The sequence below is a fragment of the Molossus molossus genome, unplaced genomic scaffold (assembly GCF_014108415.1).
Source record: "Molossus molossus isolate mMolMol1 unplaced genomic scaffold, mMolMol1.p scaffold_m16_p_2, whole genome shotgun sequence".
Lineage (NCBI taxonomy): Eukaryota > Metazoa > Chordata > Mammalia > Chiroptera > Molossidae > Molossus > Molossus molossus.
In genome coordinates this window covers 104,642,321-104,661,459 of record NW_023425355.1, presented here as the reverse complement: position 1 = coordinate 104,661,459, position 19,139 = coordinate 104,642,321, and the positions used below count along the sequence as shown (strand labels likewise).

The 19,139-nt window shown below is 43.2% G+C and overlaps 1 long non-coding RNA gene across 1 annotated transcript; it reads left to right on the top strand.

The window, feature by feature from the left end:
* The first annotated feature begins 5,572 nt into the window (after nucleotides 1–5,572).
* LOC118636304 lies at nucleotides 5,573–8,246 on the top strand. Its single transcript, XR_004960643.1, has 3 exons — nucleotides 5,573–5,759; nucleotides 7,415–7,614; nucleotides 8,137–8,246. It is a non-coding gene; the product is annotated as an uncharacterized LOC118636304 (long non-coding RNA).
* Nucleotides 8,247–19,139: the final 10,893 nt, after the last annotated feature.

The window sequence follows — 19,139 nt, the reverse complement described above, 5'->3', positions numbered from 1 at the left end:
CATAATCAAGTCAGAGACCTACCCGATCAAAGGCCTGAGATCTTACAATAGACACTTATTAGAACATATGGGATATAATCCCAAACAGGTAAAAGGTTTAAAACCAAGGGAGATGACCCATTAACAACTCAATAACCTCAAAGCCTGGACATACACACCTTCATATCAGATATGTATATATAAGTATATAGATATAGACATAGATATAGAATATAGGCATAGGCACACATATAAACATACACACATATATCAGCAAACAAACCAGAAATCTGATATGCTTGGAAATATTCCCTCCAAACCTCAGAGATCTGATAACCTGGAACATACATGCCCCAACAGCTCAGAGAACCCACATTCTGGGATGCACATCCACCAAGAGTCAGAGACCAAACATTTCCTGGGGCATGCTGAAAGCAAACAGATGAGGGAACTCAGATCCTAGGAGAACACCCTCACACAGTTCAGAGACGTCACACTCTGATTCACTGCGCAATGAACACACCAAATATTTCATGCCATCAGACATGACCTGCAAACAGATCAGGGAGTCACATTCTGAGACATATACCAACAAAGAGATTGCAGACTTCACAACCTAGACATGTAGCCACCAACACATCAGAGATTTCAAACACCACAGATAGTTCAGAGCCCTCACACCATGTGGCATACACCATCCAACAGATCAGGTTGCCTGAGATATGTACCCACAAACAGATTAAAGACCACACAACCCACAAAAAGACCTGCAACGTATGAGAAACCTCATATCTTGGAAAATAACCCTCCTGGCAAATCAGAGAACTCACAACCTGGGACGTTCACCCATAAAAAGTAGTGACCTTAAATCATGGGAATTCGACTCACAATGAGATAAGAGACCTTACTTACATCCTGTGACATGTACCCAACATAAATTAGAAATCTCACCTCCTGGACAAACACCCAAACAGACTGGAGACCTCACATCCTAGGACATACAGCCACAAACATCTCACACAACCTGGGACAAACACTGGCAAACAGCTAGGATCCCTTACACCCTGGAATATATGTGCACAACCAGATCAGAGACTCCAATTCTGTGATATACAATCTCACAACCTGAGACATACACATAATATACCAGAGCACTCAAATCCTGCAGTACACACTACCACCAACTTAGAGACCTCACATATTGGGAAACACACTAAAACAAAGCAGGGTCCTCTCAAATTGGGACATACCACTCAAATGAAAGAAGAGATCTCATATCCTAGGATATGTACCTACAAATAAATAAGAGGCCTTATATCATGGGCTATACACCCTCCCACAGGTGAGAGACCTCACATGTTTGGAAATACACTGAGGAATAGATGAGACACCTCACATCATGGAACATATGACTTTGAAAAGATCAGATACATCACATCATGGGACAAAGCACTTACAACAGATCGGTGATGTCAAACTCTAGGACTTAAATCCATAAACCGATCAGAGCCCTCACACCCAGATTTTTTATGAACACCTGTGTCAGAGACCTCATATTCTGGGACACAGAGTGACAAAATGGTCATAAACCTCATATCCTGGTATATAAACCCCGAAACAGATCAGAGACCTCACACCATGGACACAAACCCAAAAAGACCTTGCAGACCTCACACAGAGATATATACCCACAAACGAATAAGAGACCTCACGCCCACATTTATACAACCACAAACATATCAGAAAACTTAACATACACCCATGAAAGACACCTCACGCACGGATCATTATGGTGACAAGCAGATCACAGACATCGAATCCTGGGCCTATATGCACATATAGATCAGTGACCTCACACTCTGGGACATATACCTATAAACATATCAGAGATCTCCCATTCTGGTGAATATACCCACAAACATATCAGAGGCCTCACAACTGGGACATACACAAAGAAATCAGAGACCTCACATCCTGGGACACACTTGCAGAAACAACCCTAAAATTCTAGGAGGTACAGCCACAAATACAATGCAGACATCACACCTGGGAATTATAACCACAAAGAGATGAAAGACCTGAAACTCTTGCTACAGCTATGAAAAGATCAGATACCTTACATACAGAGACATACCAGAGACTTCTTACTCTGGGAAGCACACCTAGAAACAGATCAGAGACCTGATACCCTGGAAAAAAATCCACAAACAGACCCTGACATACAGCAATGAAGACAGACGCGCACATACTAGTATACAGCAACAAATGGATCAGAGACCTCACATCCTGGGAAATATACCACCCAACAGATCAGAGACCTCACACCTTGGCATATACACCAACAAAGAGCTCAGAGACTTTACATCATGGGACATACACATCCAAACCGATCAAAGACCTACATTCTAAGTCATATCACCACAAACAAACTTGAGAACTCACATTATGTGACACCCTCCCCCCAAAAAACAGACCAGAGACCTCATTCCCTGAGACATACCAACACAAAAGTATCAGAGAGCTCATACCCTTGATATATATCCATGAAGAGCGACCTCATGTCCTGGGACATATACAGGGATAGAGAGATCTGAGACCTCATATTCTGGGACATATACGTACAAAGAGTCCAGGGAACTTACATCCTGAGAACTGCACCCATAAACATTTTCAAGACCTCACATGCAGACACACACACCCGCAAACACAGCAGAGATCTCGTACTTTGGGACATATACCCTCAGACAGAATAGTCCTCATATCCTGTAACACACACCCAAGAAACCAATCAGAGTACTCACACCCCCAGAAAAAAAATACAAAAAAGAATAACAACCAGGGAAATATATCTACAAAGAGCTCAGAGTCTTCATATCTTGGGACATATACCCACAAACAGGTCAGAGAGCTCACACACTGGCACTTACACCCACAAAGAAATCTAAGATCTAACATCCAGGGACATAAAAGCAAAAATAAATCAGAGACCTCATACTCTTAACATACACCCAGGGAGAGAGACCTCACATCCTGGGACATAAAATGGCAAACAAGTCAAAGACCTCATATCCTAGGACATGTATTCACAAAGAGAGCAGAAACCTCACATCCTGGACATACACACACACAGCCAGATAGATCAGAGGACTCGCATCCTGGAATATATGCCCACAACCAAATCAGAAATCACTCATCCTGGGAAATAAACATCCAAACAGATCAGAGACCTCATAATCCTGGACACACACTCAAAGAGCTCAGATACCTCACACCAGGTACATATGTCATGAACAGAGACCTCATATACTGCAATATGCAGCCACAAGCATGTCAGGGACCCTACACATTTGGGACATACACCCACAAAAAGCTTAGGAATCTTACATGCTTACATGCTGAGATACACATCCATAAACAGTTCAGAGAGCTGATACCCTGGGACACAAGAGTCCCCATCCTCAAAATCATTAAAGCAATATCTGGACATAGACTCTCAAACACCACAGAGACTTCACATCTAGGGACTCAGTGGCCCAAACTGCTGCAACACCTAACACCCTGGACGCAGACTCCGATCACCTCAGTGATGTATCTTCCTGGGACTTAAAAATTCATACCCCTCAAAGAACGAACAAAACTTGTACAGGGTCCTTCAAAGAGTCCATGGCTGTGAAACCTGAGACACAGACTCCCAAACACCTCAATGCCCTCACACCCAGAACATAGACTTTTAAGAGAGCTCCAAGACTTCAAAGTCTGGTCCCCAGGACAAAGTCTCTTAGAGACATCAGACCCTGGGATTCAGAATCCCAGTAGGTTATGACCACATTCTGGACATGAACAGAAAACAACCCAGAATCCCCACACTTTGGGACATAGAACCCCAAACAGTTCAAATATCTAAAAACCTGGAGATCTAAAAATGTGAATCCCAGCCCTTGCCGGTGTGGCTCAGTTGGTTGGAGCACTGTCCTGTGCACTGAAGGGTCTCAGGGTTGAGGGTTCAATGTCCAGTAAGGGCATGGGCCCAAGTTTTGGGTTCAATCTCCAGTCGGGGCACGGGGAGTAGGAAGGCAGCCTATCAATGTTTCTCTCCATCTCTCGCTTTCTCTCCCTTCCTTTCTCTCTCTAAAATAAATAAAAATATGTCCTTGGTGAGGATTTAAAGAATAATAAATAAATAAAAATGTGAAGCACAAAGTGTCCGGAATACCCTAATATGGACATAAGTCACAAAAAGCTCAAAAATATCAAACCCTGGACAGACTCTCAAAGACCCAGGAAATACCACAAATTACCCTAAAATGTAGCAGCTTAAAACGACAGTAAACATTCATTATCTCACAGTTTTGAGGAATTAGGAATTCAGGAGCAGCTTAGCTGTGTGGTTCTGGCTTTGGGTCTTTCAGGCAGTCATTTGAAGGGTTGACTGGGGCTGGAAGCTATGCTTCCAAGTTGGATCACTCACATGGCTGGCAAGTTAGTGCTGGCTTTTGGCTGGAATGCCTCAGTTCTCTGGTACATGGATTTCTCCATGGGGCTGCTTGAGTATCCTCACAATATATATAGTGGCTGGCTTCCAACAGAGCAAGTGATTCAAGAAAAAGCAAGGCAGAAGCCAAATTCCTTTTTTTAATATTTAATTTATTTATCAAATTCCTCTCTGAGTAAGCACCACTTTGCTGCATCTCACAAATTTGGTAAGATTTATTTGCATTTTCACTGTGATCAAAGTGTTTTTAAATTTCTCGTAAGGCTTCTTTGACTCACTGAGGCTCTGAACCCTACCCCAAAGCCTTTCTCTAGAACTCAGACCCTGCCTCTTGCATAAATGTACAAACCTGTCTCTCTCATAACAAGATTTACAGTTTTCACAAGAGGGTCGTTTTTCTTTCTTTCTTTTTTTTATCCTCATCCGAGGACATTTTTCCATTTTTCACTCAGATAGAGCGGGAAGGAGAGAGAGGAAGAGAGAGAAACATCGATGTGAAAGGGACACATCGAGTGGCCGCCACCCACACGACCCAACCAGGGCCGGGGACAAACTGCAGCCAAGGTACATGCCCTTAGCAGGAACCGAACCTGGGTCTCTGTGGACTGCAGGCTGACGCTCTAACCACTGAGCCAAACCGGCCAGGGCGAGGGTCGTTTTTCTTTTTCTTCTAATCCTCACCTGAGGATATGTTTTTATTTATTTTTATTTTATTTTTAAAAATTTCTTTTTATTGATTTTTTAGAGAGAGAAGAAGGGAGAGGTGGTGCTCCCTGCACGCCCCGCACTGGGGACAGAGCACGAAACCAGGGCATGTGCCCTGACCAGGAATTGAACCGGGATCTCTCAGTCCATGGGATGAAGCTCAATCCACTGAGCTAGACCAGCCGGGCCCTCCTTTCCTTTCTTTCTCATGCTGAGCATCTGTTATAGGTTAAATTGTGTTCCTACCACCCCCAAATTCATGTGTTGAAGTCATAACCCCTAAGAATGTGACCTTATTTGGAAAAAGAGTCATTGCAGATATAAGATGAGGTCATACTGGAGTAGGGTGAGCCCCTAATCCGATATGACTGGTGTCTTTTTTTTTTAGGGGGAAATTTGGACACCGCCACACACACACACACACGCGCGCGCGGAGAACGCCAAGTGAAGATAAATGCAGCAGAAGCCACAAACATCAGACTGCCAGGAAACCACCAGAAGCTAGGAGACAGGCATGGAACAGATTCTCCATCTCACCCTTAGAAGGAACCAACCCTGTTGACACCTTGATCTCCGATTTCTAGTGAGAAAATAAATTTCTATTGTTTGAGCTACTTAGTTTGTGGTAGATAGCCCTGACAAACTAATACAATAAGCTGTAATGCCCCCCATAGCAAGGAATTTTGTGGTCTAAAATGTCAGTAGTGCTGAGGCTAAGAAACCCTGCCATAGGCACAGAACCCACTTACTGACCTGAGAATCTCTGATAGAGACCAATAAAAACAGGGACACACAGCTTTGGACACAGACATCCTTACACACAAAGTGCTCAGAGACCTCACACTCTGAACAAGGAAGCCTAAACAGCTCAGAGAAGATGTGCCCTAAAGAGACACCCTAATAGGTCAAGGACATTCTGTGGGCCGGAGACCACCAAGAAGATAGAAGGCCAAGCATCTGCATACATCAAATGCTCAGAGACATCCCAACATGGGACACAGAACCCATGGGAGTTCTGGGTCCACAGAGCTCAGATATTTCACATTTTGGACACAGACACCAAACAGGTGAACAACAGCTCAGGAACAGCAGTATGTTCATTTCCTGGTTTAAAATTATGCTATGGGAATTATAAGTTCTTTACATTAGGGGAAGTGAGGCAAAGGGTATACAAGAACTCTGCACAGTTTTTGCAATTTTTCTTAAGTCTAAAATTATTTTAAATATATTTATTACAAAGGAAAAAAGATCAAAGGACATAAAAGAGAATTCATAAAACTTAAATACATCTTGCCAACAAGCTCAGAAAAACAATATTGAGCCCCTTTAATAGTCAGAGAAATGCCAACGAAACAAAAATGAAATTCAACTTTAAGAAGAAAAAAAGAAAACCCTGTACATCCATGCACAAGAACCCCTAAATAGCTTAGAGACTTCAAACCCTGGGAGAGAGAACCACAAACATCTAGAAGATCTAAACTGCTGTAACACAGACCCCCCAAAACAGCTGAGAGACTTCATAGTCTGTCATACCCTGAACTGAGATCCCAAAACAAGTCAGACTTCACATCCTGGACACAGTCCTCCACTGCATCCAGTCTATAATAAACTACCTTAGGAGTTGATGGACTTGAGAACCACTTTCCTCCCAGTAACCTATACCCAGCCAAACACCTTCCCTGCCTGATACTTAAAATACCATCACTAAAAAGTTTACTCCTTTAAGTTTAGTCTTGCCCCCTCCTCTCTCAAAAGTCTCCTTTTCATTGCCACCCACCCTTCCATCTCAAAGCATGAAAACATGCATCTTTATAATTTAGGGCCCACCCCCTCACCCTACACTCTCTCTCTCTCTCTCTCTCTCTCTCTCTCTCTCTCTCTCACACACACACACACACACACACACACCTCCATACACCCCTACTCAGGCCTGGTCCAGAGGGAACATGATGCCCCCAAGTCACCCTCTCTGAGGGAAGGTGGGTTTGGCTTGGAGGAGAATCATGAAATCATCTCATCCTGAACCTTCTCTGCTGGACTCAGAGCTACAGGCTGCCTGAAATCAGCTGTCAGAAACTCTAGAGAATTCTTCTCAGTGCTGTTGTGAATGGTCAGGGGTTCCAGAAACTAGTATAATGGGATGCAATAAGCATTGCTTTAAAAAGAACAAGTAAAAGAGAATAGAAAAGATTACCCGACACATTCTGTGCCAGCCAATAATGCCAGCTTCTTTTACAGGTGCGTAAACTGAAGTTCCTATACAGGATTCGAACCTGTGGCCTCCCGTAGCCAAAGCCCTACCTCTGCAACCCTGAACGCCAGCCCAGGAGCAACAGCGCCTGCGCACAGCCAGCAGCCAATGGCAATGATTAGCCAGAGGATCAGACTCACCGCCAGTAAGGGTTTAAGGCAACCCTTGCTACCCTGGAAGAGCTTGGGTAGGTAATCTCCCGGCGACCAATCAGAGATCAGGGAAGGATTTAATCCCACCCTACCCATCCTGGAGCCAATCACCGCCCTGCAGCCTCCCCCTCCCCCGACCCCCCCCCCACACTGGGCGGGACTAGACGTAAGATTGTGGCATAGGCGGCTTCCAGATAGGTGGGTGCTTTTGAGCAAGGGTGGCGTGTGTCAAGACAGCGCTATTCTCTTCTTTTTCTGGGGTGGGGGCTGATCCACGCATGGGGTAACGAGACCTTTCGTGTCCCCACACATTAAGTGGTTTCTTCCAAAATACACGGACCCCCCTATCCCCGTGGTACCTCCCGAAGCGGACTGGTCCATCTCCGAGTCGCTCTAGGGTCACACTTTCCTTGTGTGTGCGACCTAGGAAGGGCTGTTTAATGTCAGTGTACCAAAATCATTCAATATTTTGTTCACCCCAACACAACTGAATAGATTCTCATGTCTTCCTTTTTCACCCATGTTTCATCCCTGTCTCCCCTTCACATGTCCCCCAGTGGACCATCCCAGCCCCATAACCTGATGATCAATGAGGGCTAAGTGAAGGTGTTCAAACCCTTGCAGCAGAGCCCTGGACCATAAACAGACATTCGTTCCTGTGATGCCACTGATAGAAGTGTGAATTTGTGTGGCAGCATCTATCAAAATAAACAAATTAGCACCCCTCCCCACTGGAATGTCAGTACCACCCGGATGGATGTGGATGTACAGTTTCCCGAGTTTCCATAGCCCCTCGAACAGCCGTGCACACAGTAGGTACTCAAAAAGGGTTTTGTTGAATAAATGACTTCTTTGACCTGGGAATTCCACTTATAAATATGTGTTATAAGGAAATACACATACACAAGTCTGTGTGCACAAGCATGGGAGGAGCAAACACCTAGAAGGAAAAGTGTAAATGAGAAAAGGTGATTTAGCCTTCTGGTGAGGCTCAGTGGTTGAGCATCGACCCATACACCAAGAGGTCACTGGTTAGATTCCTGGTCAGGGCACGTGCCCAGGTTGTGGGCAAATCCCCAGTGGAGGGCATGCAGGGGGCAGCCAATCAATGTTCTCTCTCATTGATGTGTCTCTCTCTTTCTAAAATCAATAAAGAAAAAAATATTTTTAAATCTGGGCAAAGACCTCACACTCTTGACATAAACCACAAAACAATTCAGATGCCTATTCACAAACAGAATGAAGGTGACACACAGGTACCGTCTGGAGGGACTGTCTAAAAGACAGGCTGTTAATGGAGGGGTGGGGAAGCAAGCGGGGAAAGTGCTCAAAGACAAGGTGAGAACCATCTCTGCAAAGTGTTCTGAGAGCTCACACCCAAACAGCTCAGACAGCTGTGACACAAACTTTGGGACCCAAATCATAATCATAATCAGTGACCCCACTCCCTGGGATATTGACCCCAGACAACTCAGAAAGGTGACACCCTCTACATAAGTACCCAAGTCCCCCCCTCCCCATTCCTCTCTCTCTCTCAAATCAATCAATAAGCCTGGCCGGTGTAGTTCAGTGGTTGAGCATCAACCTATGCACCAAGAAATTGCTGGTTCAATTCCCAGTCAGGGCACATGCCCAGGTTGTGGGCCAAATCCCCATTGGGGGGCATGCAGGAGGCGGCCAACTGATGTTCTCTCTCATCGATGTTTCTATTTCTCTCCCTCTCCCTTCCTCTCTCTCTAAATCAATAAAGAAAAACATTTTTTAAATAAATAAGAGTTCTTTTTAAAAATAAAATCAATCAGCCCAGCCGGTGTGACTCAGTGGTTGAGCATCGACCCATGCACCAAGAGGTCACTGGTTCAATTCCCAGTTAGGGCACATGCCCAGGTTATGGGCCAAATCCCCAGTGGGGGCATGCAGGAGACGGCCAATCAATGTTCTCTCTCATCAGTGTTTCTATCTTTCTCTCCCTCTCCCTTCCTCTCTGTCTAAAATCAATAAAGAGAAAAAAAATTAAAAATAAATAAATTAAATCAATCAATAAAATAAAAATATATACAGTATATTTTAAATACCTCAGAGAGCTCATATTCCAGAAATAGACCCAGAAATAAAAAAATTTTTTTAATACCATTTTTGTAACAGACCCATCCAAACGTCAGAGACCTCACACCTGAAAACATCTGCCAAATAGCTTAAAGATGGGCTTTAGAGACACAAGAGCTATGAGGTTTCATACCCTTGACAGAAACTCTCACAAAGTTCAGAAACCTTAAATCCTAGACCCACAACCCACAAGAGCTCAAAAGCTCACATGCTGGGGAAAAAGAAATCCCAACAGCTCAGAAAACTTACACTGAGACAAAAAGAAGTACAAACACCTCAGAAATCTCATTCTGTGGTACCAAGACTCCAAGACCACGAAGTCTTCAACACTCTTGGGTACAGAACATACTGGACACAGAACATAAAACAATGTTGAGGCCTGGCACTCTAAATGCAGACAGTGACCCAGAAACACTGCAGGCATCTCACACCCTGAGACAGTGCCCCAAAGAGCTCAGCAATCTCACACTCTGGGCACAGCACAAAATAATCCTAAAATCTTAAGCTTTGCCCAGGAACCACTCTCTCCCCCCCACCCCCCACCTAGCCTCACAGACCTTGCAAGGACAGAGCAACTAAAAAACACAGAGATCTCACATCTTGTCACACAGACTCTTAATACCTAGAGAACTTCAGAACTGGACACATGCCCCAAACAGTTCTGACAACTCTCACCCTAGGACCCACACCTCAAAATGGCTCAGACAATTCACCCTGGGGCACAGACAGCAAATACCTCAGTGATCTCACCTCTGCAGATTCAGCCAACCAAAACAGCTCAGAGGACATGGCACTATGGATACAAAACCCAAACAGCTCAGAGATCCCATGCTCTGGAAGCCAAATCTATCAACAGACAGTGAACTTACACAGTCACACAGCCAACTAAATAGCTCAGAAACCCCCTTGGAAACAGAACAGAGGTCAGAGACATCACACCCTTGACAGTGACTGTCAATAGGAACAGAGACTTCACACCTGGAAACATATCTCAAATGGCTCAGAATTTCTATCGTGACACAGAACCCAGAACAGCACAGAGCAGTCACACCCCGGACATAAATCCTCAAAATCTCAGAAAGCTCACATCCTGGGACCCAGACCCCAAAACAGTTTAGAGAACTCACACCCTTGGACACAGGCTACAAAACGATTTAGAGAGCTCATGTTATAAACACAAATGCCCATGAGCTCACAGACCTGATATGTTGGGATCCGGATCCACCCCCCCCCCACGATATAACACTATGGGGTACAGACCTTAAAAAGAGTTACTGCAGTTTGGACACAGTCACCAATTACCCAAAGAGTTCAGATACCTCACACCTTGGCCACAGATCACAAAACAATTCAGAATCCTCCTACCTTGGTAACAGTTTTTAAACAGGCTCCCAAATAGCCCACAGACTTCACAGAAACCAATTAGCAAAGAAACCTTCAATATGAGATGAAAACCTGATCAAATCCCGAGAGCTCATACCCCAGGAATAGACCACTAATAGGTCAGAGGCATCACACCCTTATACAGAAACTACCAAAAATATGAGAAACCTCACACCTTGGAACATACTCCGAATGATACAGGGATTTCATGGCCTGGAATACAAATCTAAGAACTCAGACATCTCATACCCTTCAGACACCTCAGCTCCCCAAACAGCTAAGAGAGATCAACTCCCTGGACCCAGACTAAAAAATAATTCAGAATCATTGTACAGTGAGCAACATAACCCAGAGAAACTTTGAAACCTCTTTTGTTAGAACACAGACAAAGAGCTGCCTCAAAGGCATTGCACTATGAAATGCACCCAGGGACATAGTAATTCAAAACGGCTCAGAGACCTCATACCCTGGGACAGAGACCCCCCCACAAAAAATACCTCAGAGACATCACATTCTGGACACAGACCCCAAAACTGATCAGAGACCTCACACCCTGAAATAAAATCCCACATACAGTTCAATTACCTCAAATTCTTGAAGAAAAAATGAAAAATATTTCAGAGATTTTATTCTGGATACACATCCCAAAAGATCGCAGGCCTGCCCCGTGTGGCTCAGTTGGTTGGGCATTGTCCCGTGCACTGAAAGGTTGCTGGTTCAATTCCTGATTAGGGCACATGCCTGGATTGTGGGCTCTATCTTGGGTAAGGGGTGTGCAGGAGGCAACTGATTGATGTTTCACTCTCACATCTATGTTTCTTTCTCCCTCCTGCTTCCTCTCTCCCTAAAAATCAAAATCAAAACAAAACAAAACAAAAACTGCCAGGCCGGGGTGGCTCAGTGGATTGAGCCTTGTCCCATGGTCTGAGAGGTCCTGGTTCAATTCCTGGTCAAGGCACATGTCCAGGTTGCGGGCTTGATCCCCAGTAGGGGGCGTGCAGGAGGCAGCCAATCGATATTTCTCTCTCACATCGATGTTTCTATCTCTCTCTAAAAAAAAAAAAAATCAATAAAAACTTATTAAAAAATAGTACCTTAATAAGTCAAAAACATCATGCCCTGAGACTGAAACCCCAAAAAGGAACAGATATTTCACACCTGGAAATAGGCCCCAAACAACCTAGCGACCTCATGTCATGGGACACAAAAACCAAAGGTTCTCAGAGACCCCCACCCACTAGACAGACTCACATACACAGTAAGAGTTTTCAAACTCTCAGTCACAGGTGCCCAAATAGTTAAAATAAGTTCTAATTCAGATTTAAAACAAACAAACAAAAAACCAAAGAGCTGAGAGATCATATATTCTGGGAATGATCTTTAAATAGTCTAAGGATCTCCTACCCAGAACCACAATACCCAAGTATAGTCTGAAGAGTGTGTGTGTGGTGGGGGGAGGGTGGATCTCTGGGAACTTTTTTTTCTTTTTTCTCTCCTGGCCTTACCCCAGTGGTGGCTCTAGTTTAGAACTATATGGAAGCAGTGCAGGCAGCTAAATATCCAAGACAAATGGCACCATTCTGGCCAGAGGACCAGGGAAATAGGCCCCTGAAGACTGGAGAATGTGGAAGGGAATTCCATAGAGGAGAGAGATGGAGAAAGGAATCCCCTAATTCTGTGCATAAACTGACACAAGTCTCAGGCTCACTCCTGAGCTGTACATGCCCAAGCAGACTCAAAACAGGATAGCAAAGGCTTTGAAAATGGAACTGACATCAGAACTACTGTCCACAGAAGAGGAGACAAAACTTGTGATTTGAACCTAAACAAATCGATCGCCTGGTAAAACAAATAATTATTTTCAGGAACTTAATAAGACCTAGAATCTAACCGACACAATATTCAAAATGTCTAAGATAAAATGCAAAGTTAATGTACATACAAAGAAACGTGAAAATGCTACCAGTTCTCAAGAGAAAAGACAACAGATACCAACACAAAAGGACTCAGATGTTAGAATTCTCAAAGACTTATAAAAAGAATAAAAAGCTATGCCAACCATTTTTCATGAAGCAAAGATAAACACACTTGAAGTTAATGGTAAGATAGAGGTTCTCAGCAGAAAAATACAGAGGCAGGCAAAGGTAAGTTTAGTTGTGAGTATGTGAAACACAGAGTTTATTCTCATGTTATTATTTATTAATATTATATTATTGTATTAATATTATTAGCCTTCTTTTGCCCACCCTTGTATATAAAAATTATAGAGTTTTAATACTTTATAGGGTATGTAAAAACTATAGCTAAACTGTAAAAAAGAACCAACTGGAAATTTTAGAATAAAAAAATATAAAATTTGAAATTTAAAAATTATCTGGATGGGCTCAATAGCAGCATGGATATGACAGAGGAAAGAATCAGTGAGTTTGAGCCTCGATCAACAGAAATGATCCAATTTTAAGAACAAAGAGAAAAATATTGAAAAGTGTGAGCAGAATGTCAGGGATCTATGGGATGATATAAAAAAGTCTAATATTGCCCTGGCCGGTTTGGCTCAGTGGTTGGAGCGTCGGCCTGCGGACCAGAGAGTCCCGGGTTCGGTTCCCACTAAGGGCACGCACCAAAAAAACAAAACAAAACAAAACAAAAAAGTCTAATATTCAGCCCAGAAGGTGAGGCTCAGTGGATTGAGCATTGTCCCATGGACTGAGAGGTCCAGTTCAATTCCCTGTCAGGGCACATGCCCAGGTTGTGGGCTCAATACCCAGTAGGGGGTGTACAGGAGGCAGCCAATCGATGTATCTCTGTCACATTGATGTTTCTCTCTCCCTTCCTCGCTCTCTAAAAAAATCAGTAAAAATTTTTTTTTTTTTTACTGTCTAATAATTTTTTTAAAGTCTAATATTCATTTCATTGGAGTGTGAAAAAGAGAGAATGATACTGGTGTGGGGGAAAAAATTTAAGACATGATCAAAACCTTCCCAAATTTGGGATTAAAGACAAATTAACAGACTCAGGAAGTTCAGTGATCCCCAAGCAGCATAAACTCAAAGAAAACCATGCCGCCCTGGCCGGTTTGGCTCAGCGGTTAGAGCGTCGGCCTGCGGTTTGAGAGACCCGGGTTTGGTTCCCGCTAAGGGCATGTACCTCGGTTGCAGTTTGTCTCCGGCCCTGGTTGGGTCGTGCAGGTAGCAACCACTCAATGTCTCACGTGAATGTTTCTCTCTCTCTCTCTCTCTCTCTCTCTCTCTCTCTCTCTCTCTCTCTTTCTCCCTCCCTCCCTCCCTCCCACTCTATCTGAACAAAATATGAAAAAATGTCCTCGGATGAGGATAAAAAAGAGAAAAAATTAAACCATGCCAAGAAATATAATAATCAAATTCCTGAAAACAAAAAATGAAGAAAAATACCTTGAAAGCAGTTAGAGAAAAGCGACGCAGTGACACAGTGTCCATAGGGGAACAACTGTGCAAATTCCACAGATTTCTCATCAGAAATACAGTGGCCAGAAGACAGTGGAATAACATCTTTGAAGTGTTGAAAGTAACAAATTGTCAACCCAGAATTTCAATCAGGGAAAATGACCTTCAGAAATGAAGGCAAATTAAAGACATTCTCAAATGAAGGAAAAGTGAGATATTTGTCAACAGCAGAACTGCTCTCCAGGAAATGATAAAGATCCCTGGCTGGTGTGGCGCAGTGGATAGAGTGTCGGCCCTTGCACCGAAGGGCCTCCAGTTTGATTCCCGGTCAAGTTCGAGTACCTGGGTTGTAGTTTTGATCCCCTGTCCCAGTTGGGGTGGGCGTGCAGGAGGCAGCTGATCCATGTTTCTCTCTCATCGATGTTTCTATCTCTTGCTCCCTTCTCCTATCTAAAAATCATTAACAACATATAAAAATGTTTTTGAATGATAAAGAAAAATGATACCAGAGGGAAACTTGGAACTTCAGAAATAAAAAAAGAGCAGCAGGCCCTGGCCGGTTTGGCTCAACGGTTAGAGAGTCAGCCTGCGATCCAGAGAGACCCGGGTTCGGTTCCTGCTAAGGGTACGTTCCTCGGTTGCAGTTTGTCCCCGGCCCTGGATGGGTCATGAGGGTGGCAACCACTCGATGTGTCCCTTTCACGTCGATGTTTCTCTCTCTCTCTCTCTCTCTCTTCTCTCCCTCCCACTCTATCTGAACAAAAAATGGAAAAATGTCCTCGGATGAGGATAAAAAAAAAAATAAAAAAAAAAAAAGAGCAGCAGAAATGGTAAATATCAATTGGGTAGACCCAGAGATGTGGAAGTAGGGTACAGACTGACAACCCTCAGAAGAGGGGGTGGTGGGGGGAGGGAAGAGATAAACCCCAGAACTTATATGCATGTACGCATAACCAATCCACATGGACAACAAAGCCGGGTATGGGGGATGGGGGATGGGGAGGAGGGTGTCAATGGGGAAAAAAGGAAAAACATCTGTAACTAAAATAAATTAATAAAAAATTATAAAGAAAAAAGAAATGGTAAATATCTGGGTAAATATAAAAGACAATTTTTCTCCTAAGTTTTAAACAATGACTGTTCTAAACAAAAATGTTATCGTTGTCTGTTGATGTTTTCAATGTGTGTAGATGTAATGTATATGAAAACTAAACAGTGGGTGTGGTAAAGGGAGCCAAATGATTGCAAAGATTCTACATTTTACTGGAAATGGTAAAATATCAACTCTAAAAAGACTGTGAAAGGTTAGGTATATGCATTATAATCCCTAGAGCAACCACCAAAAATTATTGCAAAGAGATATAGCCCAAACCCCAATAGATAAATTTAAATGTATTACTAAAAAATATTCAAACCTCCAAAGAAAACAAAAAGGGGAACAGAGGAACAAGGGGAGGGGGGCAGAAAGCAAATAATAAAATGGTAGCCATAAATCCAACCATATTAATAATTACATTAACTGTAAATAGTCTAAACCAGGGGTCAGCAAACTTTTGCTTAAGGGACAAGGCAGTAGATAGTTTAGGTTTGTGGGCCCTACAGTCTCTATCATAGTGGGAAAGAAACCCTAAACAATAGTAAATGAACAGGTATTTTCTGTGTCCCAATAAAATGCTACTTACAAAAACAGCCAGACAGCTCACAGACCATAGTTTGTCAACAGAGGTTGTCTGATTTTACATACATATTTTATTTTTAAAAAATGTTTTAATTGATTTTTTGGAGAGAGAGGAAGGAAGAGAGAAATAAAAACATCAATGTGAGAGATACACTGATCGGCTGCCTCCTACACGCTCCCCACTGGGGATCAAGACTGAAAACCGGGCATCTGCCCTGACTAGGAATCGAACCAGAACCTCCCAGTCCATGGGATGATGCTCAATCCATTGAGCCGCACCAGATGGGCTACATATTTTATTTCTTTTTTAATTAAAAAAATTTTTTTTTAATCCTTATCCGAGGATATTTTTCCATTAATTTTCAGATAGAGGGGAGGGGAAGGAGAGAGACAGAGAGAGACATTGATGTGAGAGAGACACATTGATTGGTTGCCTCCTGCATGGGCCGGAGATTGAAGCGCAACCGAGGCTCTTGCCCTTGACTAAAATCAAACCCTCGACCCTTTGGTCCACAGGCTGATGCTCTAATTGCTGAGCCAAACTGGCCAGGGCCATATTTTATTTTTTAATTATTATTTTTTTAATCCTCACACAAGGACATTTTTTAAATTGATTTGAGAGAGACAGGAAGGGAGAGAGAGAAACATCAATGTGAGGGAGGAATATCAATTGGTTGCCTCCCATACTCCCCCCACCCCGGACCAGGGATTGAACCTGCAGCCCAGGCATGTGCCCTGACGGAATTGAACCCATAACCTCTCAGTGAATGGGACAATGCTCAACCAACTGAGCCACACTGGCCAGGGTGCTCATTAGTCCTTAATTCAATGAAAGAGCCTCTGCAAAAAGTTTCTATTGTTTCTGAAGTCTTATCTGGAAGGGATTTTACTCGAAACAGTCTAATTAGCAAGTCTTTTTCATGAGAAAAATATTGCATTAGCCAAGGGAAATATTTTCCTCTGCATTATGATTACTTGCATTCAAGGTTATACCACAAGAAGGTGAGGCATTTAGATCTTTCATAATATCTATTAATAGTAAATGGAGCTATTACATTTTTTATTATTGCAGATTTCATCCTGGCACTTGAAAATTATTTTGTAGTTTTTAAATCAGAAAATACTTCTGGTAGCAGTACCTTTAAGCAGTCATTCAAGCTGAATTTAATGATAATATAGCGTGGAAGGCCATTACAGCTTCCGCTTTGCCTAATTTATCTTCTTCATCTGAATTTTTAATCAATAAATTAGTATTTTAGCCCTGGCTGGTGTGGCTCAGTTGGTTGGAGCATTGTCCCTTACACTAAAAGGTGGTGGGTTTGATTCCTGGTCAGGGCACATACATGTGTTGGGAGTTTGATCCGTGGTTGGGGTGAGTGCAGGAGGCAACCAATCGATGTTTCTCTCTCACATTAATGTTTCTCTCTCTCTCAAATCAATTTTTAAAAAGTATTTAAAAATAAATTAGTAGTTTATCAGTTGCTTTGGTATGAGTTGAGGAAATCACACTTCATTTGTTTAGATGTACTATGTTGGTTTATACCTGACTTTCTACCATTTTTTATATTGAATGAATTATTGGATCCTGCTGAAAAAGCTTCAAAAGGACTTTAACCTCATTTAATAAATGCCTACTTTTTAGAAAATTCACCACAAAATTTGCACTTGGGTTTTAGCATTTTTGAGTTTAAATATACACAAAATTAAAAAAACAGATAATAACCGCCACAATAACTGCACATCAGAATGCATAACCAAGCTTAAGCCATTGAAAGGGCTGTGAACTTGCAAACTAACAATAAATTGTACTTGATATCTGCTGCAAATAAGGTGAATTTTACACTTACTTGAGAAGGTGAACTCTACTTGTCAGGCGCCGTTTTTGAGAAGTCAGAGCTCGGGAAGGTTTTGTGGAACAGGGTGTGCAAGGCTTGACTAACAGAGAAGCGGGAGTGTGGGAGCACCGACTTCCAGACTGTTCCTGCACTCGCTGGAGTAAGGCTGGATTTTCAGACCAGGGCCGGAAAGGGCGCTTTTTGATTTGCTCTTGGATGTAAGCATGGACTTGTCACTGATTGGCTGCCTTTCAAGGGGGTTTATCACTGATTGGCTGACTTTCAGAACTGGGCACATATTACCCAGAGATAATTGGGTGTATTCCACAATTGGTTTATTCTCTTAGTGTGCATGGAGATGGGGAATTTCGGACCACAGGAGACGCATATCTTTAAACTTTCTAGCCCTGGCCGGTTTGGCTCAGCAGTTAGAGCGTCGGCCCGCGGACCAGAGAGTCCCCGGTTCGGTTCCCGCTGGGGGCATGTACCGAGGTTGCAGTTTGTCCCTGGCCCCCGATGGGGTCGTGTGGGTGGCAGCCACTCGATGTGTCTCTCTCACTTCGATGTTTCTCCCTTTCTCCCTCCCACTCTGAGGATAAATGCAAACAACAACAACAACAAAATTTTCTTAAGTAATTCTGAACGGTTTTCCAAAGTGGTTGAATCATTTTACACTGCCACCAGGAATGTATAAGGAATTACTATAATTTTTTTACCATTATGTTATTATGGGATGTTCCTCTTTGTAGTTTTAATTTGTTGTTCCCCAATGATTAATGAGATTGAGCATCTTTCACATGGTTATTGGTCAATAGGGCACTCTCTCTGTAGTTAGTGTCCTTAGCCAATATCAGTCTACACTATTTGGGATCCAGAGAGAACTGCCTCTCTTCCTGAGTGAGGGGGGACTGGCCACCTGAGTCTCCAGGCCTGGTGAGGGGCTGTGTCTCTCAGGCACAGGCCGGTACATTATGCCCAACTGCCCGGCCTGCAAAGCACCGGCACTTGTCGGGCTCTTTTTCCTTATCTTCCCTGGGTCTGGCTGGGCTGGACTGGGCTTCTGGAAGCCAGGGTGGTGCTGAGGAGTGGGCAGGCTCCAGCTGGAATCTCTCCAGACCCAGAGTCTAGAGAGTGGC